Here is a 27040-nt window from a genome sequence, read left to right as displayed (position 1 = left end):
AATAGGCACGGTACCTGGCATGAGCTCGATAGAGAAGTCCACCTCTCTGTCCAGTGGAATTCTTGAAACATATTCAGGGAAAACATTGGGGAAATTTCTGACCACATCGACGTCCTCTAGCCTCTGGCTGACTGGCTCAGACACTGTCACAATACTGGCCAAAAATGCCTGGCAGCCTCTCTTCATAAGCTTCCGCGCACACATTCAGGAAATAATGTACGGCATCTGCTAATGTCTAGCTGCCTCAAACACAAACAGCTTACCGCTGGGCGGTTGGACAGATACTGACCTCCGTCGAAAATATATGACAGCTCCATTAGGAGAAAGCCAGTCCATCTCAAAATGATGTCGAGCTCCGGCAATGGTAGCACAATCAAATCTTCATGTACCACATTCCTTTGTAACCGAAGCTCCAATCCCCTGACTATCTGATAAGTGAACATCTAATCCCCGGATGGAATCGATACTCTGAATCCTGAATCCAATGCCACCGGTATGATTCCTAGTCAGTGGACGAACCTCTCGGATATAAAAGAATGTGTAGCTCCGGAATCTAGCAATGCATGCGTAGTTACACCTGAAATATATATCTTTCTACAACAAAACATACCATCAAATCTGTTCGTTTTGAAACTTAAGAAATTTTATGCCAGCAATTATCCCAAAATCCTCCAAAGATTAATAATTTAACCCGATTATTCTTCAAAAGTTTCTAATTTAATCCTAATAAATTTTGGAAATTGTAGTTTGGCCCTTAAAGTTTTTGAAAATTACATTTTGGCACTACAATTTTTTTCAAAATTTGCAAACTTGACCCCTTAAAGTTCCCGAATTAGCATCATAAAACCGTAAAATTCTCAAAAATTAAGCATTAAATCCCAATGCTTCAGAAAATTTGAAAATAGCCCCTTAAATTTTCGAGTTTTGCAATTAGTTCCTCATATTATAGGTTATTACACTTAGATCTTTAGAATTCTCAATTCATGCAATTCAAATCTTAATTCCAACTAGGTAGAGCATGCATCCTAATTCCTTATATGTTCTCAATCCAATAAGTTAGTTCTTAAATCAATCATACAACCCATGCAATTCAAGCGATAAATTAAAATTTTAAACATAAGGATTACCGGTGATCAGTGTAGAGTCTGGCTCCACCTCGACCTTCTCTGCGTGCATCACAAACGATCTATCGATCATGGGGCCCTTGTTCCTAGGGCAATTTGCTGCCTTATGACCCTCTTGCTTGAAAATGAAGCATTTGTAAGTTCCCTATAAACATTTTCCAAGGTGAAACCTGTTGCACTGCTTGCATGGCTTCCTCTCTGCCGGCCTCTAAGCCCCTGGTACCTGCGGTGACCTCTGCTGACCAGGCCTCTTAAACTGTCCCTGAGGCTTCTGTTGCCCCTAATGTCTTGATGGCCCCGTAAATTGTCTCTTCTGTGGCTGGGAGCTGGGCTGGGCCTGGAATCTCAACCTTTGCATCTCAGAATCAATGTCCCTCAGGGCATGTTTCTCCTGAAAGGCACAAACGGTGGCCTCTCCATAGCTCGCCGGTCTCTTCAGTATAACATCCCGATGCAATGTGGGCCTCAAGCCATCCATGAAATGCCTCAGCTTCGGGGCAACATCTCTCGCAATAAGGGGCACAAAATGAAAGCTCATGTCAAACTTCCTGAAAACTCGGCCACAGACAAGTCCCCTTTGCGAAGACTCATAAACTCCCTCGTTATGCGGCCCTTTACGTCTGCTGGAAAATTCTTGCCATAGAACACCTCCTTGAACTGCTCCCAAGAGAGGGTAGCCAAATTTAGCCCATGAGTTGCTCCCTCCCACCAAAAGGATGCATCATCTCTCAACATATAAGTGGCGCACTTGACCCGATCGCCATCCATCATCTGCAGGTATAGAAGTGTAGTTCCAAAGATCGAATCCAACCCTCCACTACAAAAAGTTCAGTAGTATCCCCAAACTCCTTTGGGTTGAGGCGTTGAAACTGCTCAAAAATATCTGTCTGTGGTTGAGGAGCCTACTACATCTGCTTCAAAAGTCTAGTCATACCCTCCCGTACACGGGTAGCTGCAGCCAATGGCGATGGTGGTGGTGGGTGGTATCTTACACCTCCAGCAGTATCATCCTGGCGATCAGTGCTAGGGACACGTCTCGGAGGTATGATATTTGAATACAGTCCAAATTCTAAACGTAACCATCATGTAATTTAATCTATTTTTCAAAACATTTAATCCTTAAATCATAAAAGCAGCTAAGCATGTACTGAAAATCATAAATCGTGTAATAATGCAGGTGATACCAGTAAAAACATTAAAAACATTTAAAGCTAAAAGCTTACAGACTTGAGGCTTGAAAACTGAGCTGCAGAAACTAGCGGTGACACAAATCTAAACAGGACTCTTGCTCTGATACCAACTGAAACATCTACTACTTAAAAATGCTATTTTTTAATATAAAATTACTTTTGAAATTTAAAATTTTGCATACATGCAAATTGCTGAAAAATACACCTTTTAAAAATAATCGTAATAAACTAAAAGATAAAATACTGCAGTTAAAAATTGTCAACTCGGCCATAATAAATGTACGGAAAAAAAAATCAAGTAAAAATCCTGATAACTAACAACATGTCAAAATCAAGTGTAATAAAATGTTCACGTCCACTCTAAACTCATAAAACGTGATGTGCGGGATATATGGTCATCAGGTCATGTGCGCACATCCAGCCCTACCTACTCAGAATTCGGCACCTCTAGCCTCCTCATCGACATGCTCACCTGCATCATTCACACCTATTGAGTCTAAAGACTCAACACACCTATAACGTTAATAGAAAATACATATGCATAGCAAGAAACAGTGAAAAGTGCTGTAATAAAATACGTTTCATGATATTAAAAACGTAAGCGTAAACATATCGTAAAAGCATAACGTGTCAAAACATCTCATCATATCATCATATACTTATACATTTACTTTAATTGAATCCAGTTAATTAGTTGTGACTTTTGTATCCGTTCTAATCGTATCAGCTCTATCGTATCAGATCTATTCGATGGATCCATCTACATATAACCGTGGTACCTTACGGCGGGGGCATCAGCGACAGTATTACCCATCCACTAAGCCCTGGCCTTAAAGCTCATCGTATACATATATCATCAGTCACAACCAATTCTCATCCTTCAAAAACATCATCATTTTCATCGCTTATCAAAATCATGTATATACGTAATTTTTTCCTTAAAAAATGCATGCAACGTATATGTCATAATTTCATAAAAAGTAATAAATGTGATACATAAACATCTAAAACATGATAAATTTGTGATCAGGACGCTGCCAGGACTATGAACTCAACTCGGATGCAAAATGATCATTTTGCCCCTAAAACCCAAAATGATCGTTTTACCCCTGGACCTCTAAATTTCAATCCTAAGCCAACTAACTCCTCAAAAACACCTTGAAATACCATTATAAGCATTTTCTAGTGTAACCTCGAGCCCGTCATAAATTTTGCAATTCGTCTTAAACTTGGATCGGGGTCTCGTTCAACCCGCGACTTGATCTAATCCTTAACCATAGTTCGATGATCCTTAACTGTACAACATACGACCCATATTATACCTCCCAAAATCATGGAACACAAGGCCTAGCTTACTGGAATAGCCAACCTGAGAAAGACTCGCTGAAATCGGAAAAAAAAAAAACTCAAGCATCGGACAAGCGCCTAGGTGCTGGTTGTGCAGTGCTACGGCGCTGCCAAAACCGTGCCTTAAGCGCTGTAGCACTGAATAGCCATTGCCGTGGCGCTTTCCCCCTCAAACACAAATCCCAAAAACGCTGTAGATCCAACTCGACTCTATTCTCACCCGGACCTGACAAGGCTTAAACCAACTCATCCTAGACCACAACCAGACCTTCCACGCTTAGCCCTAACCATGATCCTTGAACCCACGCTCTCGAATACTTGAGACACAACTTTATCTACCCTTCGCGTGCACCACTCAACCCATACGCTCACCGCCCTCAACCAGCCATGTTTCGATCTCCTTTAAGCCATAGACTCCATCGATCTGCTCGTATACAACTCCTGACACGCTAGATTTAGCAGCCCCCTTGCACAAAACGCAGCAAAACGTGAGTTACATTCATGAATGAACATATCTCGTGAAAAAACGATGCATAATGAAAGGGGATCGGTTACGGTGCCCGGTTGTGCAACGGAAGTTTAGGAAAATTGTTTTTCAACAAGAAAACAAAACCAAGCACCACAAGATGTGTAGCAAATAACAAAACAAACATGTCATACATAGAGTGTTTAAAATGTACCTATCAATCACAAGGATTGATTAATGGCTCCAACCAAATTGTAAACAACTTGGCTCTTGAATGGTTGACCCTCTAAAAGCTGTCCTTGCTCTTGGACTCCTTCCTTCAAATTAGGTCCACCACCAACAAACTAAATCCACCTTACACTTGCACTAGATAATGTAAGGCATTTTTCTTTGAGAAGTTTTGTTCTCTCATCAACAATTGATTAAGCAAAAATGAAGGAGAATTGATGAAAAAATTTCGGCCAAGTGAAGTGGAGTGAAGGGGAGGACAAGTTTTCTTGGTGTATGAAAAAGTAAAAGTAAGCATGTGCATGCCATGCCTTGGATATTGAAAAAGTAGCCTCCAACCCTTCACCTCCCATGCATGTTACTCTATTTGGGCTTGTAACAATTACAAAGCCCATGGACTTTTATTTAAATATCTCAAACACATTTGAGACCATTTAAACTTTACTTGATTTTACTCAAGTCCACTAGTTTAATAATTATTTCTAATTGGGCTCTACAAGGCCCAATGTTATTTATTTAATTCAACACTTAGAATTAATTTAATTATTTGGACTCTACTAGGTTCATTAGTGTTTAATTAATTCAACACTTGAATTAATTTAATTTAGTCCATAATAATGTTTATGAAAATCAAAATTTTCAAATACATTATTTATTTGGCCAACTTTTAATATATGAACAATTCCTCAAATTAAAAGTCACATTCCCCTTATAGAAGTCATACTTCTAATTTTTTCTTGCGCTTATAAACTCCTTTATAAGCCGTTCAACACATTGAACTATTTTTCTTCTCAACGGGATCTAGAAAATTAGCACTTGTGTGACCCTCAATAGTTCAATGATACAACTAGCAGTATGTTCACATCTCTATGTGATTCGGGACTAAACATGTCCCTATATGGGCATACCCCAATTGCTCCATTCTTACTTATCAACATCTTGATAATAAGAACGTCAGAACTCAAGTCTGATAGTACCCAATCTATCATGTTAAACGTCTAGCAGCATCGCTTACATGATTCCCTAGGTATCAAATGATAGTGCCTGCAAGAACCATTCTATTATGGATAGCGTACAATACGGTCCCTTCATCTCATATATCCCGACCGACTCGACAAATATTGATATATCGAGAGCTGTCAAAGAATCGATACTATGTGTCATGTCGTAGTTGCATCGATAGTGTAATCTATGAAACCCCTTTCTTAATTACCACCATACTCTGATCAGAGATTTCATACTACATACACATAGGATATCCATACCCGAAGGTAAGCGGTGAATCCCCGACCACAATGCATCCACTCCTATATGTTTCGACAAAACACCCAACCTTGCCACCTGATGACCCTATATGAGTCGGTAAACAAGTCAAAGTGCAATGCTAGCATATAGAGTCTCAACTTTGTCCTGAGTCATAAGGAATAATGGTGTACAGCCATAAACTAGTACGTTTCCACTCGATAAGTGAGAACCACTTGAAAAGTCATTTATGGAGGGTTGTTCAGTGCACTCTACAAGGAGCACCTATCTGCATGCTCGGACATCACAATGTCCCCTACAAATGAAACATGGTACTCACATCGCAGATACTAGTCTCAAACTCGAGCGGCCTTTATCCTTCTTAGCGGCGGCTGAATCGACTAGGAACTTTTTAGAATATACAGTATTCCAAATATGAGTTTCATGATACTCATCATATGAGCATCTCATATTCTTTCTACAATTTGTATATTCAAGGATTTTATCTATGTAACAAGCATGGGTATACAGATAAAGATGTGCAATAACAATAATTTCAAATATTATTAAAATAAAGATTGTTTATACATAGAGTTTCAACATGAACTGTGACACCCTGACTCGTTTTAAAATAATAAACTCTATAATGCGGAAGCTTTGAAAAAATAGACTTGGAGGAAAGTATGTACTTTAAAAATTTTGGCAGAGTTTCTTAATAAAAAGGAACTCACCACTTGCCTCAAGCAATAAAACCAGTACATCAAAACATTCCCACAACTAATATATAGAGATATACAAAATCAAAAGCATTCCTTTTGAATTACCAAAATACTTGAGACAAGTTTAAACTCCCAAAATATCAGGTGAGTTACAACAAAATATATTAGCCAACTCCAACCATTACAAAACAAAATACTTTCTTAAACCATCCATTGAAAAAATAATCCTTTCATCCTTCCTCCAAGCTTGGCACATTTTCTTCTTCCGTCTCGACACCACGCCGTATCAGTCTCGGTTACCTGTATCTGCATCTCATGAACATAACTGAAATGAGTTATAAAAACTCAGCAAGTAGACCTTTAAATAACAAGTACATATGCCATAGAGTAATGAAGGAATCATACCATTTCTTAACCGTAATATGCCATCAGTCAATAAAATGCGTATATAACAATTATAAGATGGCATCTATAGAACAATTCATTTCTTTTCATTCGTATGGCTTTGATAGGTCATCAATCAATTGTACACATGTACGTCTCAGTCAAAATCGGTCACAGTACATGTCATTATGTTGATCAACTTCAGTCAAGTGGGTTTAGAATTACCATAGGTAACACCACAATACCACATAACCATCAAGCCATAAAAACATTCATTGAAACATTTTATCAAACACGTGGTGTGCGTGCTAAAACCTTAGCTCCTTTACTTTGTCATTGGCATCAATTCCATCTCTTTTCAATATATCAATACATACAATGTACATAATCAATGAGTTAAAGGAGCTAAAATCATTTAAAACATCATTTATCATATACATAGATCATGAGATGCATTCAAAGGAAGAATCTACTTACAACCAACTAGAGATACACTAGCCTTGGCACTTGGTGATGATTCTACAAGATAAAACCATAATAGAATCCGTTTATATCACTTTCTTAAGCTTTCAATCCCCCGTAAGTCGAAAACTTACCAATACAAACTTACAACTCAAGGAATCTAAGAACAAGACTAAATAATAGCTTACCTTGATCCTTCTCTTAGCTTATATGAAGATACCAACTTGGATTGAAGGAATAAATCAAGAGATGATAGGAGGGGAAGAATAAAAATGGAAGAATCCTAGCTCTAAACCGATGGAGAGAAAAGAAGAGAAGGAAAATGAGTAAAAAGATGATCCCATTCGATTTTATGCCTTCCCAAACACCAAAACATGCTTTTTAACCTGCTGGGCGCTCGGGCGGTCACATATTACCGCCCAGAACGAGGCGCGCTCGGGCGGTCAAATCTTACCTTTCGGGCGCCGCTCTACGCACAGCCACTGTAAAGATTGCTTCCGAAACGCCTCTTCCCTTCGGAATTCGAAAAAGTGTAAACAGGAAAGTTGTAGCCCTATGTCTTGGCTTTCATCTCCAATTGGCCTCATGTCATTTGGAGGTCTGAGTAAAGAGTTATGCTCATTCTCCCAACATGTGTCATTGTAGGAACGACGATACGCACGACACACTTCGGGGCGCTTTTGGCCTATCTTCCACAATGATTTGAACGAAACTCAAAACACAAAAGTTATAGCCTTATATCTTATCTTTCCAATGGAAGAGGCCTCACATCAATTGGATCAATATACAAAATATTATGCTAAAAATCATAACTACTGCCACAGTTTCATACCGTTAGAGCACTTCCATTACTTATTTAACACAAATTCAACATTCTATTCTACCCATCCATTATCTATTCCATTCTATAACATTCATTACCATTCATATCATAATGTAAAGCCATAAACCATCACAATAAAAATACCGTAATTCATAATAAAAGACATGAACGATCGGCTATTACAATTCCCCTCCCCTTATAAAAATTTCGTCCCCGAAATTTATCTCAAGACATAAACAAGTCAGGATAACGTTTCTTCATCTCTTCCTCAGGTTCCCATGTTGCTTCTTCGACGATATGATTACTCCATAACACCTTCACGATCCCAATTTCTTTGTTTCTAAGCACTTTAACCTTTCGATCCAGTATTTGTACCGATCGTTCATGATAACTCAAATTTGGAGTTAAGTCTAGTGGTTCGTGACGAAGCACATGAGTTGGATTCGATACATATTTACTAAGCATTGAGACATGAAATACATTATGCACTCTATCCAAATCCGGAGGCAAAGCCACTCGATAAGCTCGCTCGCCAATTCTATCAAGAATCTCGAAAGGTCCAATAAAATGAGGACTCAACTTTCCCTTCTTTCCAAATCTCATAACTCCCTTGAGAGGAGCTATCTTAACAAACACGTGATCACCTACCTCGAATGCCAAAGGCCTTCTTCAAACATCTGCATAGCTTTTCTGTTGAGACTGGGCAGTTTTCATTCTTTCTCGAATCAATGCTACAACATCAACCATTTGTTGAACCAACTCTGGTCCTAACATCTTTCTTTCACCTACTTCATCCCAAAACAAACATGAACGACATTTTCTCCCATACAAAGCTTCATAGGGTGCCATGCCAATCGAGGACTGATAGCTGTTATTATATGTGAATTCCACAAGAGACAACTTCAAATCCCAACTTCCAGGAAAATCAATAATGCAGGCTCTTAACATGTCCTCAAGAATCTGAATAACTCGTTCTGATTGTCCGTCACTCTGAGGATGATAAGCTGTGTTGAAGGCCAACTTTGTACCCAAAGCTCTATCTAAACTCTTCCAAAATTCAGATGTAAATCTTGGATCACGATCAGAAACAATTGACACTGGTATCCCATGAAGTCTAACAATCTCTTGAACATATACCTCATCATATTGATTTATCGAATACGTTGTCTTGACAGGAAGAAAATGTGATGACTTGGTTAAACGATCAACAATAACCCAAATGGAATTATAACCTTTCTGCGTCTTCGGAAGTCCGACAACAAAGTCCATTGTGATGTGTTCCCATTTCCACTGAGGTATTGGCAATGACTGCAACAATCCTGCAGGTCTTTGGTGCACAATCTTAACCTGCTGACATGTTAGGCATTCAGAAATATACAACGCAATATCATTCTTCATACCTAGCCACCAGAAGAGTCGACGAAGATCTTGATACATCTTGGTATTACCTGGATGTATCGAATATGGTGAGGTATGCGCCTCAATCAAAACATCTCGTCGAATATCATAGCCAGTAGGAACACAGATTCGACCTCTGAAGGTCAACAACCCATCACTGTTTAAACCAAACTCAGAATTTTCTTTCAGCTCAGCATTCGACCTCATTTCAAGTAATTGCTTATCATTCTGTTGTCCATCTTTAATCCAGTCATTCAAAGTAGGTCGAATCACCAAAACTGAAAGTCGAGCTATCGTACCTTTCTCGACCAAAGCGATCTCATTCCTTTGCAAGTCCAACAATAAAGGTTTTTGAATCATAGAACTCAACACAAAACCTGATTTCCGACTCAATGTATCTGCAACTACATTCACCCTCCCAGGGTGGTAACTAATAGTACAATCATAATCCTTAACAAGTTCCAACCATCTCCTCTGATGCATGTTCAATTCCTTTTGAGTAATTAGATATTTAAGGCTTTTATGATCTGAGAAAATCTCACACTTTACTCCATAAAAATAGTGTCGCCAGATCTTCAAAGCGAATACCACAGCTGCCAACTCAAGATCGTAAGTCGGGTAATGCTTTTCATAATCCTTCAGCTGACGGGAAGCATAAGCAATTACTTTACCACGCTGCATCAATACAGCACCGAGTCCTTTCTTAGAAGCATCAGTGAACACTACAAAGTCTTCAACTCCTTCAGGAAGTGACAACACTGGCGCCGATGTTAATTTATCCTTCAACTCCTGAAAACTTTGTTGACAATCATTTTTCCATTCGAATTTAACTGTCTTTCTTGTTAATGTTGTCAATGGCAGGGCTATCTTTGAGAAATCGGCTATAAAACAATGATAGTAAACTGCCAAGCCAAGAAAACTTCGTACCTCAGAAACTGTCGTAGGAATAGGCCATTTCTTCACTGCTTCTATCTTTGTTGGATCCACGGTAATTCCACCTTTAGAAACAATATGGCCTAGGAAAGTCGCTTGGTCCAAACAGAACTCGCACTTTTTTAACTTGGCATATAACTGATTATCCCTCAATTGTTGTAACACAGTTCTCAAATGTTCTCGATGAAGTTCTCGAGTCTTCGAATAAACCAGAATATCATCAATAAATACAATGACGAAACTATCCAAATAAGGCTTGAAGTCTCGATTCATAAGATCCATAAAAACTGAAGGCGCATTCGTTAACCCGAAAGACATTACCAGAAATTCATAATGACCATACCTAATTCGAAAAGCTGTCTTAGGTATGTCATCTTCCTTCACTTTCAACTGGTGATATCCTGATCGCAGATCAATCTTAGAAAATATCGTTGCCCCTTGTAATTGATCAAAAAGATCATCAATTCGTGGCAAAGGATACTTGTTCTTAACGGTAACTTTGTTGATCTCTCGGTAGTAAATACACAAACGTAGTGACCCATCTTTCTTTTTCACAAACAACACTAGTGCCCCCCATGGTGAAGAACTCGGTCTAATAAAGCCCTTATCTAACAATTCTTGCAATTGGTTCTTTAATTCTTTCATTTCAGTCGGTGTCATTCGATAAGGGGCTTTATAAATAGGAGCAGTACCAGGTACAACATCAATGACAAATTCGACTTCTCTATCGGGTGGCAACCCCGGCACATCATCGGCAAAGACAACCGCATACTCTCGAACAATTTCAATATCATTCACATCCTGATACGAATCCTCGTACGAATGAAAGGCAAGCACGAATATATAAATCGCACCCTCAATTCAATAACAAACAAGGAACGATTATTTTGTCCCGATCTTTTGAAACAAGTAACGATTTTGTGATATTCACCTCTAAGCGATTATAACTTAGCAACAAATATCAAAACAATTGAATTTCAAATGAACCTTCAAAGAACTTGTTTTGACAATCCGTGCGAAGAACAATCGACAAACGCCACAAAGATGCAATCTTTGATAAGTTTGATTTTGATAAACACAAAGCACAAGCTTTGCAAATTGAGAGAAAACTCAAGAACTTTTATCTATCATTCATCATAATTCGTTCATGGTCTGATACACTGAATATATATTCAATAAAGTATGAAAAAGTAGTGTAAAAAGGCTTAATTATGATAACAAGCAAATTTGACATGGAAGTTGACAAAAGACCGCGGGTGCGCTGCAGACTGGATCGCGGGTGCGGTGCCGCTTTGGCGAAGTTCGGATGCAAAGGACCGCGGGTGCGGTCCTTTTAGGAGTGCGGGTGCGCTCGCCTTCCGCGGGTGCGCTCGTTTTCTGACCGCGGGTGCGGTATAGATTCGGCAATATTCTCTTAAATTTGATTATTATGGACCGCGGGTGTAGTCCCTGAACTGGCGCGGGTGCGCTGTACCTTCGGCAATTGCACTTGAATAACATTCCAAAAACCTCCAATATTATTCCCATGATTCTCAACCTCCTCTAATTTAGACATCCAACTTGTAGGACTTCCTTGATAGCTCATCATTAGTCCTTGAAGTGCATCTTTAAACTTCTTGCTTCGTCCCCTCGTTATAGGTCCTTCGGGCAACTCCAACGACCCCCATGCTTTCTTTGGTGCTTGATCAACCACATTTGCATCATTCTCCCCTTCTTGAAAAGGATTTGTCCTCAAATCTTGATCATCTCCTACATCAAACAACGAAAGATCACTAATATTAAAAGTAGAGCTGACATTATACTCACCTGGTAGGTCTAATTTGTAGGCATTGTCTTTGTCTTTTCAAGCACTTGAAATGGTCCGTCACCCCTAGGTAAGAGTTTTGAACGTCGCTTTTCTGGAAATCTTTCCTTCCTTAAGTGCAACCACATCCAATCTCCCTTTTCAAAAACCATCTTTTTCCTTCCCTTGTTGGCTTGCTTCGTGTATTGTAAATTCTTCTTCTCGATGTTATCCTTGACCTTCTCATGCAAACTTCTAATGAATTCAGCTTTCTTCTTGCCATCCATATTCAACCTTTCACTCACAGGTAAAGACATCAAATCCAACGGAGTCAAAGGATTAAAACCATATACAATTTCAAATGGTGAATAATTCGTAGTAGAATGCACACTACGATTATAAGCAAACTCAACAAATGGTAAACAATCCTCCCAATTCTTTAAGTTCTTTTTAAGAATAGCACGCAAAAGTGTTCCTAAAGTTCTATTGACAACTTCAGTTTGCCCATCCGTTTGAGGATGACATGTAGTAGAAAACAACAATTTTGTGCCAAGTTTAGCCCATAACGTTTTCCAAAAATAACTCAAGAATTTAACATCACGGTCCGAAACAATAGTCCTAGGCATGCCATGCAACCTAACGACTTCTCTAAAGAATAGATCCGTAATGTGAGATGCATCATCAGTTTTGTGACAAACAATAAAATGAGCCATCTTAGAAAATCTATCCACAACAACAAATATAGAATCCCTCCCCTTCTTTGTCCTAGGCAACCCCAAAACAAAGTCCATAGAAATATCAACCCAAGGTTCACTAGGGACGGGAAGTGGTGTATACAAGCCATGTGGTTGTGTTTTGTCTACAAGTAATGCACTTATCACAAACACGCTCAACGTCACGTTTCATGTGTGGCCAATAGAAATGTTCATGCAATGCACTTAAAGTTTTAGCCACACAAAAATGCCCCATTAAGCCACCCCCATGTGCCTCCCTAACAATTAATTCACGAATGGATGATCTAGGGACGCACAACCTATCTTCTTTAAACAAGAAACCATGATGCAAATAAAATTTTTCATGTGGAACATGCATACATGTTTCAAATACATTCTTAAAATCCTCATCTAGCACATATAATTCCTTCACATGCTCAAACCCCAAAACTTTAGACTCCAAAGTAGAGATTAGTACATACCTCCGTTATAATGCGTCAGCCACTACATTTTCCTTACCTTGTTTGTACTTGATGATGTAGGGAAATGTACCTATGAATGCAACCCACTTGGCATGCCGCTTGTTCAACTTCTGCTGCCCCTTAAGGTGCTTAAGAGACTCATGATCCGTGAGAATCACATACTCTTTAGGCCTCAAGTAGTGTTGCCACACCTCCAAAGTCCTCACAAGCGCGTACAACTCCTTGTCATACGTTGGATAGTTCAGCGCTGCTCCATTGAGTTTCTCACTAAAATACGCCACTGGTCGTCCTCCTTGCATCAAAACACCACCAATACCTACACCTGAAGCATCACATTCAATTTCAAAAGTATTAGAAAAATCAGGCAAAACAAGTAAAGGCGCATTAATTAACTTTTGCTTAATAATATTAAAAGACTTCTCTTGCTCTTCGCCCCAATGGAATGGAACGTTCTTCTTAATCACCGCCGTCATCGGTGCCGCCAGTGTGCTAAAATCTTTTACAAACCTCCTATAGAAGCTTGCAAGACCATGAAAGCTTCGAACTTGACCAACAGAAGCAGGCGTTGGCCAATCTCGAATAGCACTTACCTTGTCCTCATCCACTTGAATCCCCTGCGAACTTACCACAAAACCAAGGAAGACAAGTTTGCTTGTACAAAAATCACATTTCTTTAAATTAGCATATAAATTTTCAGCCCTTAGTGTGATTAGCACAAGTCTCAAGTTATTAACATGCTCATCCAAGTCTTTGCTATATACTAGGATATCATCAAAGTAAACAACAACAAATTTTCCTATGTATGCACGCAAGACATGGTTCATTAACCTCATAAAAGTGCTAGGAGCGTTAGTTAAGCCAAAAGGCATTACCATCCACTCATATAACCCATACTTGGTTTTAAAAGCCGTTTTCCACTCATCACCTTCCCTCATTCTAATTTGGTGATAACCACTTTTCAAGTCAATCTTGCTAAAAATACAAGCACCATGCAATTCATCTAACATATCATCTAGTCTAGGTATGGGATGCCTATATTTGATGGTTATATTATTGATTGCCCTACAATCTACACACATACGCCATGAGCCATCTTTCTTAGGAACTAATAAAACAGGTACAGCACAAGGAGACATGGACTCACGCACGAAACCCCTATCTAATAATTCACTTACCTGCCGTTGAAGCTCCTTGGTCTCCTCCGGATTGCTTCTATACGCTGGACGATTTGGTAATGCACTTCCGGGCACAAAATCAATTTGGTGCTCAATCCCCCTCAATGGTGGTATTCCTTGAGGTAGCTCCTCTGGAAATATATCATCAAACTCCTACAAAAGGGAAACAACAATGCTCGGAAGATTTCTGGCTATATCACTTGTGTTAAAGAGAATCTCTTTATAAAGAATCAACACAAGTGTATCATGTGTGTGCAACAATTGTTTCATGTCACTCTTTTGGACCATATATATATTTTTTTTGGTCTCTTTCCTCTCATTTTCTTTTTCCTTATTTTTCTTTTGTATGGCTATCTCAATTTTTTTATCACTTTTGTTTTTAGCCATTTCATTTTTTTTTTCAAAGGCCATCTCACTTTTTATTTCACTCTTTCTTTCAGCCTCATGCTCTCTTCTTCTTTTTCAATTGGTCCTCCAACACTTGTTTTGGGGACAAAGGAAGTAAAACAATGGGTTCTTTCTTGAGTACAAAAGAATATTTATTTCTAAACCCATCATGTGTCACTTGCCTATCATATTGTCATGGTCTTCCTAACAAAATATGACAAGCATGCATTGGTACCACATCACACAATACCTCATCAACATACTTCCCAATCGAAAACGCAACCAAAACTTGTTTGTTCACCTTCACATCAGCACAGTCGTTCAACCACTGTAGCCTATATGGTTGAGGATGTTTCAAAGTAGGCAAGCTCAATTTTTCAACCATCTCAAGACTAGCAACATTGGTACAACTTCCTCCATCTATAATAACGTTGCAAACTTTGCCACTGACCAAACATCTAGTATGGAACAAGTTTTCCCGCTGATTCGTCTCCTCTTCTTTGACTTGGGCACTCATGATACGCCTAGTCAATAATGCCTCACCCACAACTGCTTCATATCCCTCATCAGGATCCTCTAATGCAGGCATCTCATCTTCATCCTCTCCATCATCTCCCTCACTATGAGATTCATAATCCCCATAATTATTCAACACCATCACCTTTTTATTGGGACAATGGCTAGCAATATGTCCAACTCCTTGACACCTAAAACATTTAATATCTCTAGAACGATTAATAGGAGTTTCAGGTTTACCTTGCATTCCCTGCTTAGGCGCCTCCTGTTTAATGTCAACTTTGGGCTTGACCACTGTAGAACCCGTAACTTAGACTACGTATAAACCATGCATAATTCTAATATTTAAATTAAAATGATTTTTGTTGCATGAGTATTTAAAGTTAATTATTTCATTTCAGTAGTTTTAATTTTATTCTTTCAGTTATTTCAGTGAGGCCGGACTAGAGTTGGAGTTTAGAGATAAAATTTAAGATTTAGAAATCATTTCCAGAATTTATTTTAGCTAGGAAATAAGTTCATTTAAGTTAAAAAGGAGGTTTGAGGATTTAATTTAATTACTTGAGGTGAGTAGAAAATAAATTTATTTAAGTTCCTTAATTAAGGGGTTAGTTCACTAAATTAATTAAGGGATATGTAAGGCTATTAAGGTATTATAATTTATCAACTAAACAACATTTCTCTATATTTTTAGTGTTGATTTTCAGCCACCCTTAGTAGATTGAGCAAGGATATGCCAACTCACCTTTGACCCATTCTTTGTCATTTTTTTAACCTGATAACCTTTTTAATTATTGATCAACCTTAATTAGTTTATTAATAAGCAATATCCTAGTCTAATTATCTTGGATAATATCGGCCATGCTCCCCCCAAAAAGACTTGATCAAACCAATTCAAAATTTGAATGAGAGGTAGACTTGGTCTTGATTTTCTTCCCTATATTTTGCACCCATTCTCCTCACCCTCTTAACCACCATTCCCCCTCCCTTAGTCTCGAAATTCAGAGCGATTTTGGAGAGAAAAACCATGGGTTCCATAGCTAGGAAGACAGGAGAAAATCGAGTAAGAAGCAAGGTAGAATAGAAAGCGCTCCACCTCCTCCGTGCCGGATCGTCTCGTTCTTTCGTTTTCTTTCAAAACGAAACCAGGCATGCATATATTCTTCCTTGACTCTTCAATCAAGTCATACTATCATTATTTTTATGTTTTATGATCATCATTTCATGTATGAACCGAAATACATCAAAGAATTTTCAGAAAACATCACATGCAGATTTCGGTTTTCTTGTGCAGTTCACGGCTTCCTCTTGTTTTGTGGTTTCAGGTGGATTGTTAGACTCAAGGCTCCCAATGCTGCATCTAGACATGTACTAGGACATGTAAGGATCATAATGGTCCATTCATTCAAGCCCCTCACCTGCTGGAAACGAAAATTGACAGCAACCCCCATTTCTGCCCAAGTGTGTTCGAAAATTTCAGTTTGCTGTCATGAGGGGAAAGGATCTGATCTTGGCTGCCCCAAGGGCCTATAGCCATGGTTAGATCACTTCCCTAGCATGTCTAAGACGTGACTAAGTCGCCATTTTGGGGGCTTGGTCCATGGTTAATCGGTTTTCAAATAAAACTCCAAGAACAGCCCTGCACCCTTTCGCCCCTCTTCATTTTACAGCATGTATGGTTCGAATTCTTGTGGATGGTGTGGATCTTGGTTGGCCTATGGCCCTTAGCCAGGTTCATAACATACCCCTAGATGTCTAGGTCGTGCCATTGTCAATCAAATGACCACTGGAACGACACGAGACAGCAAGCAAAGCTAAACACCACACGCGCATGCAAAGGTGCTCTCGGGTGAATCTTTTCGATTGTTGCTGGAATATTCCAAATTGTGGCTGGTTTAAAGCCCTTAGCCATGGTTCGAATCATTCCTTGGGACGTTGGTAAGAGGTTCTGGTCAGTGGTTCAAGCCCCAATGGCCATTAGCCTCGCAAACGACGCAAGCAAACCAAGCACAGCTGCTGTATTTTTGGACAGCAACTTGCTGTGACGGTTCAGTGGCTCGTTCGAGTTCTCGGTCGGCTTTTAGCCTATCGCCTTGGACTGGACAGTGTCTCATTGAGTTAGGAAGGTCATGTTTTTGGCCGTTCGTCATTCGGTTCATTTTTGAGGTCGTACAAGAATTTACGGTGCGATGTGCCAAATTGATTCTCGAAAGAGCGTTTCTTGTTTTGGCCTCCATTCACCTAGATTTCGGCCCTCACCATTTTGGGAGCATTATTTTATCATTTTTAGGCGTATTTTAATCATGACTACATGACGGTTCAGTGTTGGTTCGGGTTGGTTCGGAGTCATGATTAAATACGAAGTCGGTAGGCGTAATTGTCACATTTTAGAATGTTATTGCATAGTTTGGTCCCATAAATCTATTGCATATTTTTCATGACATATTTAGGTTGCAGCGAGCCTGGGAGCGATCCAATCCAAGCAGTAAATTATTACATGATATTTAATTGTGTCATTTAATTATATTACGTGCATAAATATTTAAAATGTTCATTTTGGAGATTATGCGATATTGCTTGTGGCCATTACACTATCATGGGATTATTGCTAAATCCGGTCGCCAGTTACCGGTCCGGTCGCCAGTTACCGGTTAGTTGAGTTTGTTTCACCCAGTATACTGTGGCTACAGTCTGATCAGACGTTTACTATTTTATCCGGTCGCCAGTTACCGGTCATGGGAGCATTTTATTATCCAGTCGCCAGTTACCGGTCAGTTTCAGTACAGGGGCCACTTGCGTATACCATAATCTCACCAGGAAAATTATTACAGGCTATTTAAGTACAGGGCTCCAAGGAGCAAACATTTTTACCATGATATTTTCAGTTCAGTTATGCACGTATTATAATTAATCATGACACGACACTTTTACGATATGCCTCATGACACGACATTTTTATTCCATGAAATTTTACTATAGTTTTTACTCATTATTTACGATATATGCATGTTGAGTCTTTAGACTCACTAGACTTGATTGTTGTAGGTTCTGATGATGCCGGGGACGAGGGCGGGGACCAGTGAGCAGGCTCGAGTCGGCAGTAGTAGGACCCGAGGACCTCAGTTCAGCATTTATTTTTAATTGATGGCTCAAACGTTTTAATTATTGTTGGAAAAACTTTTAACTGTTATTTCAAAAATGTTAATTCTTCCGCTGCCACATTGAACATCAAACTTTATTTATAAGTTCATTTATGAAGGAGGCAATTTTAATTATTTAAAAAGAAAAATTTTAAATTTTCCGCAAATTTCCAAGTAAGGATTTTAGGCCCTTTACAGATGGTATCAGAGCGGTGGTTCTGTATAGGGTTGTACTACTACTAACCAAGAGAAGCTCACGAAGTCACGTCTTCGGTCTGTAAGTTTATATTTACGCATTTTCTTTAAAGCATGAATTATTTTCTTAACGGCATGATTTCATGAAGCATTGTATGTCCAGATTCATTTTATTTGTTCAGTATTTAAATTTAAATAAATTATGGAATTATGCATGTTAGTTATGTATGGGTTATGTATGGAACAGTATGCCCCCTAGACGCACCCTTGAGCGCCCTACTGAGGAGGAGCCTCGCCGAGAGGACAGAGAGGAGCCGAGGCAGAAGAGAGACTTACCACCTCCACCTCCACCGCACTTGAATGCCTAGATGTTAGCTGGGATGACTCAGTTCTTCGCACAGTTTGCGGGGAACAATGCTGTGGCGACCAGGCCGACAGGGCCCGAGGCTGTCTATGAAAGATTCATGAAGATGCGTCCGAAAGAGTTTTCTGGGACGTCTGACCCCATGATTTCCGAGGGCTGGATCAAGTCCTTCGAGGTTATTTTTGATTTCATGGAGCTTGGCGATGCGGATCGAGTTCGTTGTGCCTCTTATCTTTTCGAAGGAGACGCCCGCTTATGGTGGGAAGGAGCTTCAGTAGCCCTTGACTTGGCTACACTGACTTGGGCACGTTTCACGGAGGTGTTCTACTACAAATACTTTGCTGAGGAAGTGCGCACCAGGTTGACCACTGAGTTTATGAGCTTGAGGCAAGGAGATATGACTGTTACGGAGTTCATCCGTAAGTTCGAGAGGGGTTGTCATTTTGTACCCCTGATCGCAAACGATGCTAGAGCCAAGATGATGCATTTTCTGGTGGGTCTACGGCCGATCTTGGGCCGTGATGTTAGGGTGTCTGACCCTACTTCTTATGAGGTCGCTGTCTCCAAAGCCCTAGCCGCAGAGCAGGATCAGCGTGATATCGAGAGAGATCGCTTGGGAAAGCGACAGCCCAGGTACCGCACCACCCTCCTCCTCAGCAGCATCAGCAGCAGAACAAGAGGCCTTTTCACGGACCGCCTAGAAACAGAGGCCAGCAGCAGCAGCAGCGGGGACGGCCAGCCCCGAGGGCTCCTGAGCGCCCAGTCTGTCCTAAGTGTTCACGTCGCCATCCTGGAGCATGTTTGTACGGCTCAGGAAAGTGTTATAGGTGTGGTAGTCCAGACCACTTATTTCTGCAGTGCCCTCAAAGGAACCTGCCTACCCAGGGCAGAGTGTTTGCTCTCCATGCGACGGAGACGAACCCCGATACTATGCTAATGACAGGTACCTTAAGCTTTGAGTCTGCATTTGGAACTTAATGTTTTGGGTTAATATTTTGAACATAGAATTGCGTTAGGATTGCATGCTCTACTTTGTAATATTTTGGAAATTTAAGTTAGAAGAACTTCAACCTTTGCATGTCTATAAGTTTAGCCTTTGTAACTATTGGGTTCAACTTAGAGTTCCGATCTTTCAGGGAGAATTTTTATATCCGGTTTCGCTACGAAGGCCTTGATAGATTCAGGGGCCACTCACTCATTCATTTCAGAGGTCTTTGCTAATTTCCATAAAGTTATGACCATTGGGCTAGATATAGCCTATTCCGTAGTACTGCCGTCTGGCGAGGAGATGGCAGCCACCAGTGTGATCCGAGACATAGATCTTGAGCTCCATGGCAACCTTGTTTATGCAGATCTGATCGTACTGCCGATGCTAGAGTTTGACATTATACTAGGGATGGATTGGCTACTACGGAACAGAGTTTTGATTGACTTAAAGCAGAGATCTGTTCTAGTCCGACCGCTTGGAATGACGTAGTTCTTATTTGAGCCAGACAAGTACTTTCCTCTACCACGTATTATTCCATATGTTCAGGCTAGGAAGCTCATGCATAGAGGGTGTCTGGCGTTTCTAGCAACCTTTGTATCTGTCCCCGAGGCACCCAGTCAGTCAGCCTCAGATGTTCCAATTGTTAGAGACTTCTTAGACGTTTTTCCTGAGAACGTCTCTGGTATGCCACCTGAGAGAGAGGTGGAGTTTTCCATAGAGCTTATGCCAGGTACGACTCCGATCTCAAAAGCACCGTACCGACTTGCACCGACAGAGATGGCAGAGCTTAAGAAGCAGATTCAGGAACTTCTTGACAAGGAGTTCATTCGCCCTAGTTTCTCACCTTGGGGCGCGCCAGTCTTGTTTGTTAAGAAGAAAGATGGCACGATGAGGCTTTGTATTGACTATCGGGAGTTGAACAGGGTTACAGTGAAGAATAAATACCCACTTCCGAGGATTGAGGATCTTTTTGACCAGTTGCAGGGAGCTTCGATTTTCTCTAAGATAGATCTGCATTCCGGTTATCACCAGTTGAAGGTGAGAGATGCTGATGTTTCAAAGACAGCTTTCAGGACTCGTTATGGTCACTACGAGTTTCTTGTGATGCCGTTCGGTTTGACGAATGCGCCAGCGATCTTCATGGATCTCATGAATCGCGTATTTCAGCCATACCTTGACCAGTTTGTGATAGTGTTCATAGATGACATTCTTGTCTACTCCAAGAATCGGGAGGATCACAGCAGGCATCTGGCCACAGTGTTACAGACATTGCAAAAGCACAAATTATTCGCAAAGTTCAGTAAATGCGAATTCTGGTTAGAGAAGGTGGCGTTCTTAGGCCACATTGTATCCAGCAGTGGTATTGAGGTAGACCCGGCGAAAGTTGCAGCAGTCAGAGATTGGGTTGTGCCGCAAAATGCATCAGAGATCCGCAGTTTTCTTGGCTTAGCAGGATATTATCGGAAGTTCATTAAGGGATTCTCTTCGATTGCAGTTCCACTCACAGCACTGACCAAGAAGAATGTGAAATTTGTTTGGAGCGAGGAGTGTCAGAAGAGCTACGATACTTTGAAGCAAGCTCTTATCTCAGCACCAGTTTTGGCCGTGCCGTTAGGGTCCGGTGAATTTGTTCTGTATACCGATGCTTCGAAGCTCGGTCTTGGCGCAGTATTGATGCAGCATGGGAAGGTGATAGCTTATGATTCTAGACAGTTGAAGACTCATGAGAAGAACTACCCTACCCATGATCTAGAGTTGGCCGCAGTAGTTTTTGCCTTGAAGATTTGGAGGCATTATCTGTATGGAGAGAAGTGCCAGATCTTTACCGACCACAAGAGCCTCAAGTATTTCTTTACGCAGAAGGAGCTGAACATGCGTCAGAGGCGTTGGTTGGAGCTTGTGAAGGATTATGACTGTGACATTAGCTACCACCCGGGTAAAGCTAATGTAGTTGCGGATGCATTGAGCAGAAAAGTCGCAGTGATGGCTCATTTGACAGTGTCGAGACCTCTTCAGATTGAGATGCAGAGGTTTGATCTTGAGACTTATCCTCAAGGTAGAGTTCCCCGTCTATCTACCTTGACCATTCAGTCTTCCCTTTTGGACCATATTCGCAGTGGTCAGTCATCAGATGAGCAGTTAGCAAAGTGGAAGCAGAGGGATGAGGCCAAGGGCAGTGTCTTGTATTCAGTCAGTGATGGTATTGTGAGATACCGAGACAGGATATGGGTTCCTAGCAGTGATTCTATCCGAGCAGATATCTTATCAGAAGCCCATACGTTGCCGTACTCTATTCATCCATGGAGTACGAAGATGTACAATTATCTGCAGTTATTGTATTGGTGGCCAGGGATGAAGAAGGATATCAGGCGATTTGTGTCTGAGTGTCTGACTTGCCAATTAGTGAAAGCGGAGCATCAGAGATCAGCAGGTTTGCTCAAGCCTCTCCCTATTCCCGAGTGGAAGTGGGAGAATGTTACCATGGACTTTGTGACCGGATTGCCGAGGTCAGCCAGAGGATCGAATGCTATCTGGGTGATTGTAGATCGTCTTACCAAGTCAGTGCACTTCTTGCCTATTAAGACGATTTTCACCATGGTTCAGTATGCAGAGCTGTATATCCGAGAGATAGTCCGACTCCATGGTATTCCAGTTTCTATCGTATCTGACAGAGATCCTAGATTCACTTCCTCATTTTGGAAGAGTTTGCATTCGACTATGGGGACGAAGTTGCTGTTTAGCACAGCTTTCCATCCGCAGACAGATGGGCAGTCAGAGCGGGTTATTCAGATTTTAGAGGATCTTCTCCGTGCTTGCGTCATTGATTTCTCAGGGAGTTGGGAGTCGAACTTGCCATTGGTTGAGTTCACCTACAACAACAGCTTCCAGTCTTCCATTGGTATGGCTCCGTATGAAGCACTATATGGCCGCAAGTGTAGATCTCCTATTCATTGGGATGAAGTAGGAGAGAGAGCAGAGTTGGGTCCAGATATTATTCAGCAGAGTGTCGATGTAGTAGCCCGGATCCGTGATAGAGTGAGGACTGCTCTGAGTCGATAGAAGAGTTATGCCGATCAGCGGAGGAGAGATTTAGAGTTTGCTGTCGGCGACCATGTCTTTGTGAAGGTGGCACCTATGAAGGGTGTCATGAGATTTGGCAAGAAAAGGAAGCTCAGTCCGAGATTCATTGGACCATTTGAGATCCTCGACAGAGTTGGGACGCTAGCTTATCGTGTGGCTCTTCCGCCGAATCTGGCCAGAGTACACAATGTGTTCCACGTCTCCATGCTGAGGAAGTACATGGCGAACCCTTCGCATGTCCTGAACTTTGAGCCGTTGCAGCTTACTCCGAATCTATCTTATGAGGAGAGGCCAGTGAAGATCCTAGACAGGCAGGAGAAGAAGCTTCGGAACAAGCTGGTTAAGCGAGTCAAAGTCAAATGGCTCAACCATTCAGAGGAGGAAGCTACATGGGAGTCTGAGTCGGAGATGAGAGATCGTTACCCCGAGTTATTCGGTGAATTTTAATTTCGAGGACGAAATTTCTTTTAAGGGGGGAAGGATTGTAGAACCCGTAACTTAGACTATGTATAAACCATGCATAATTCTAATATTTAAATTAAAATGATTTTTGTTGCATGAGTATTTAAAGTTAATTATTTCATTTCAGTAGTTTTAATTTTATTCTTTCAGTTATTTCAGTGAGACCGGACTGGAGTTGGAGTTTAGAGATAAAATTTAAGATTTAGAAATCATTTCCAGAATTTATTTTAGCTAGCAAATAAGTTCATTTAAGTTAAAAAGGAGGTTTGAGGATTTAATTTAATTACTTGAGGTGAGTAGAAAATAAATTTATTTAAGTTCCTTAATTAAGGGGTTAGTTCACTAAATTAATTAAGGGATAGGTAAGGCTCTTAAGGTATTATAATTTATCAACTAAACAACATTTCTCTTCATTTTTAGTGTTGATTTTCGGCCACCCTTAGTAGATTGAGCAAGGATATGCCAACTCACCTTTGACTCATTCTTTGTCATTTTTTTAGCATGATAACCTTTTTAATTATTGATCAACCTTAATTAGTTTATTAATAAGCAATATCCTAGTCTAATTATCTTGGATAATATCGGCCATGCTCCCCCCAAAAAGACTTGATCAAACCAATTCAAAATTTGAATGAGAGGTAGACTTGGTCTTGATTTTCTTCCCTATATTTTGCACCCATTCTCCTCACCCTCTTAACCACTATTCCCCCTCCCTTAGTCTCGAAATTCAGGGTGATTTTGGAGAGAAAAACCGTGGGTTCCATAGCTAGGAAGATAGGAGAAAATCGAGTAAGAAGCAAGGTAGAATAGAAAGCGCTCCACCTCCTCCGCGCCGGATCGTCTCGTTCTTTCGTTTTCTTTCAAAACGAAACCAGGCATTCATATATTCTTCCTTGACTCTTCAATCAATTCATACTATCATTATTTTTATGTTTTATGATCATCATTTCATGTATGAACCGAAATACATCAAAGAATTTTCAGAAATCATCACATGCAGATTTCGGTTTTCTTGTGCAGTTCACGGCTTCCTCTTGTTTTGTGGTTTCAGGTGGATGGCTCGACTCAAGGCTCCCAATGCTTCATCTAGACATGTACTAGGACATGTTAGGATCATATGGTCCATTCATTCAAGCCCCTCACCTGCTGGAAACGAAAATTGACAGCAACCCCCATTTCTGCCCAAGTGTGTTCGAAAAATTCAGTTTGCTGTCATGAGGGGAAAGGATCTGATCTTGGCTGCCCCAAGGGCCTATAGCCATGGTTAGATCACTTCCCTAGAATGTCTAATACGTGACTAAGTCATCCTTTTGGGGGCTTGGTCCATGGTTAATCGGTTTTCAAATAAAACTCCAAGAACAGCCCTTCACGCTTTCGCCCCTCTTCATTTTACAGCATGTATGGTTCGAATTCTTGTGGATGGTGTGGATCTTGGTTGGCCTATGGCCCTTAGCCACGGTTCATATCATACCCCTAGATGTCTAGGTCGTGTCATGGTCAATCAAATGGCCACTGGAACGACACGAGACAGCAAGCAAAGCTAAACACCACACGCGCATGCAAAGGTGCTCTCGGGTGAATCTTTTCGATTGTTGCTGGAATATTCCGAATTGTGGCTGGTTTAAAGCCCTTAGCCATGGTTTGAATCATTCCTTGGGACGTTGGTAAGAGGTTCTGGTCGGTGGTTCAAGCCCCAATGGCCATTAGCCTCGCAAACGACGCAAGCAAACCAAGCACAGCTGCTGTATTTTTGGACAGCAACTTGCTGTGACGGTTCAGTGGCTCGTTCGAGTTCTCGGTCGGCTTTTAGCCTATGGCCTTGGACTGGACAGTGTCTCATTGAGTTAGGAAGGTCATGTTTTTGGCCGTTTGTCATTCGGTTCATTTTTGAGGTCGTACGAGAATTTACGGTGCGATGTGCCAAATTGATTCTCGAAAGAGTGTTTCTTGTTTTGGCCTCCATTCACCTAGATTTCGGCCCTCACCATTTTAGGAGCATTATTTTATCATTTTTAGGCGTATTTTAATCATGAATAAATGACGGTTCAGTGTTGGTTCGGGTTTGTTCGGAGTCATGATTAAATACGAAGTCGGTAGGCGTAATTGTCACATTTTAGAATGTTATTGCATAGTTTGGTCCCATAAATCTATTGCATATTTTTCATGACATATTTAGGTTGCAGCGAGCCTGGGAGCGATCCAATCCAAGCAGTAAATTATTACAGGATATTTAATTGTGCCATTTAATTATATTACGTGCATAAATATTTAAAATGTTCATTTTTGAGATTATGCGATATTGCTTGTGGCCATTACACTATCATTGGATTATTGCTAAATCCGGTCGCCAGTTACTGGTCCGGTCGCCAGTTACCAGGTCAGTTGAGTTTGTTTCACCCAGTATACTGTGGCTACAGTCTGATCAGACGTTTACTATTTTATCCGGTCGCCAGTTACCGGTCATGGGAGCATTTTATTATCCGGTCGCCAGTTACCGGTCAGTTTCAGTGCAGGGGCCACTTGCGTATACCATAATCTCACCAGGAAAATTATTACAGGCTATTTTAGTACAGGGCTCCAAGGAGCAAGCATTTTTACCATGATATTTTCAGTTCAGTTATGCACGTATTATAATTAATCATGACACGACACTTTTACGATATGCCTCATGACACGACATTTTTATTCCATGAAATTTTACTATAGTATTTACTCGTTATTTACGATATATGCATGTTGAGTCTTTAGACTCACTAGACTTGATTGTTGTAGGTTCTGATGATGTCGGGGCCGAGGGCGGGGACCAGAGAGCAGGCTCGAGTCGGCAGTAGTAGGACCCGAGGACCTCAGTTCAGCATTTATTTTTAATTGATGGTTCAAACGTTTTAATTATTGTTGGAAAAACTTTTTACTGTTATTTCAAAAATGTTAATTCTTCCGCTGCCACATTGAACATCAAACTTTATTTATAAGTTCATTTATGAAGGAGGCAATTTTAATTATTTAAAAAGAAAAATTTTAAATTTTCCGCAAATTTCCAAGTAAGGATTTTAGGCCCTTTACAACCACTACCTTGCTTTCTTCACGTTTAACAACGTTGGAACGCCAAGGTGTTGATGTATTCCCAGTTTGTGTGGTACGACCAACTCCTCTCCTCTTGAGTTGTTGCTCCACTTTTATCGCCATTTGCACCATTTCATCTAGATCCAAGTAATGTCTAAGCTCCACTTGGTCTTGAATTTCCCTGTTCAAACCACACAGAAAACGAGCCATAGTAGCCTCACTATCCTCATCTATGTTTGCTCTAATCATGACTACTTCCAATTCTTTATAGTAGTCCTCAACACTCTTCACACCTTGTCTCAAAGTTTGTAACTTCTTAAATATTTCTCTATAGTGGTGATTTGGTACAAACCTCTTCCTCATTACGCTTTTCAT

General features: G+C 40.5%; 1 pseudogene; it reads right to left on the bottom strand.

Moving 5' to 3' along the window:
- Positions 1-1404: 1404 nt before the first annotated feature.
- LOC142537555 (uncharacterized) lies at positions 1405-27040 on the bottom strand (annotated as a pseudogene).

Source organism: Primulina tabacum, chromosome 2, assembly GCF_025594145.1.
Source record: "Primulina tabacum isolate GXHZ01 chromosome 2, ASM2559414v2, whole genome shotgun sequence".
NCBI classification, from domain to species: domain Eukaryota; kingdom Viridiplantae; phylum Streptophyta; class Magnoliopsida; order Lamiales; family Gesneriaceae; genus Primulina; species Primulina tabacum.
Note: the sequence above shows the minus strand (reverse complement) of the source record. Positions and strands in the feature narration are given on the sequence as shown.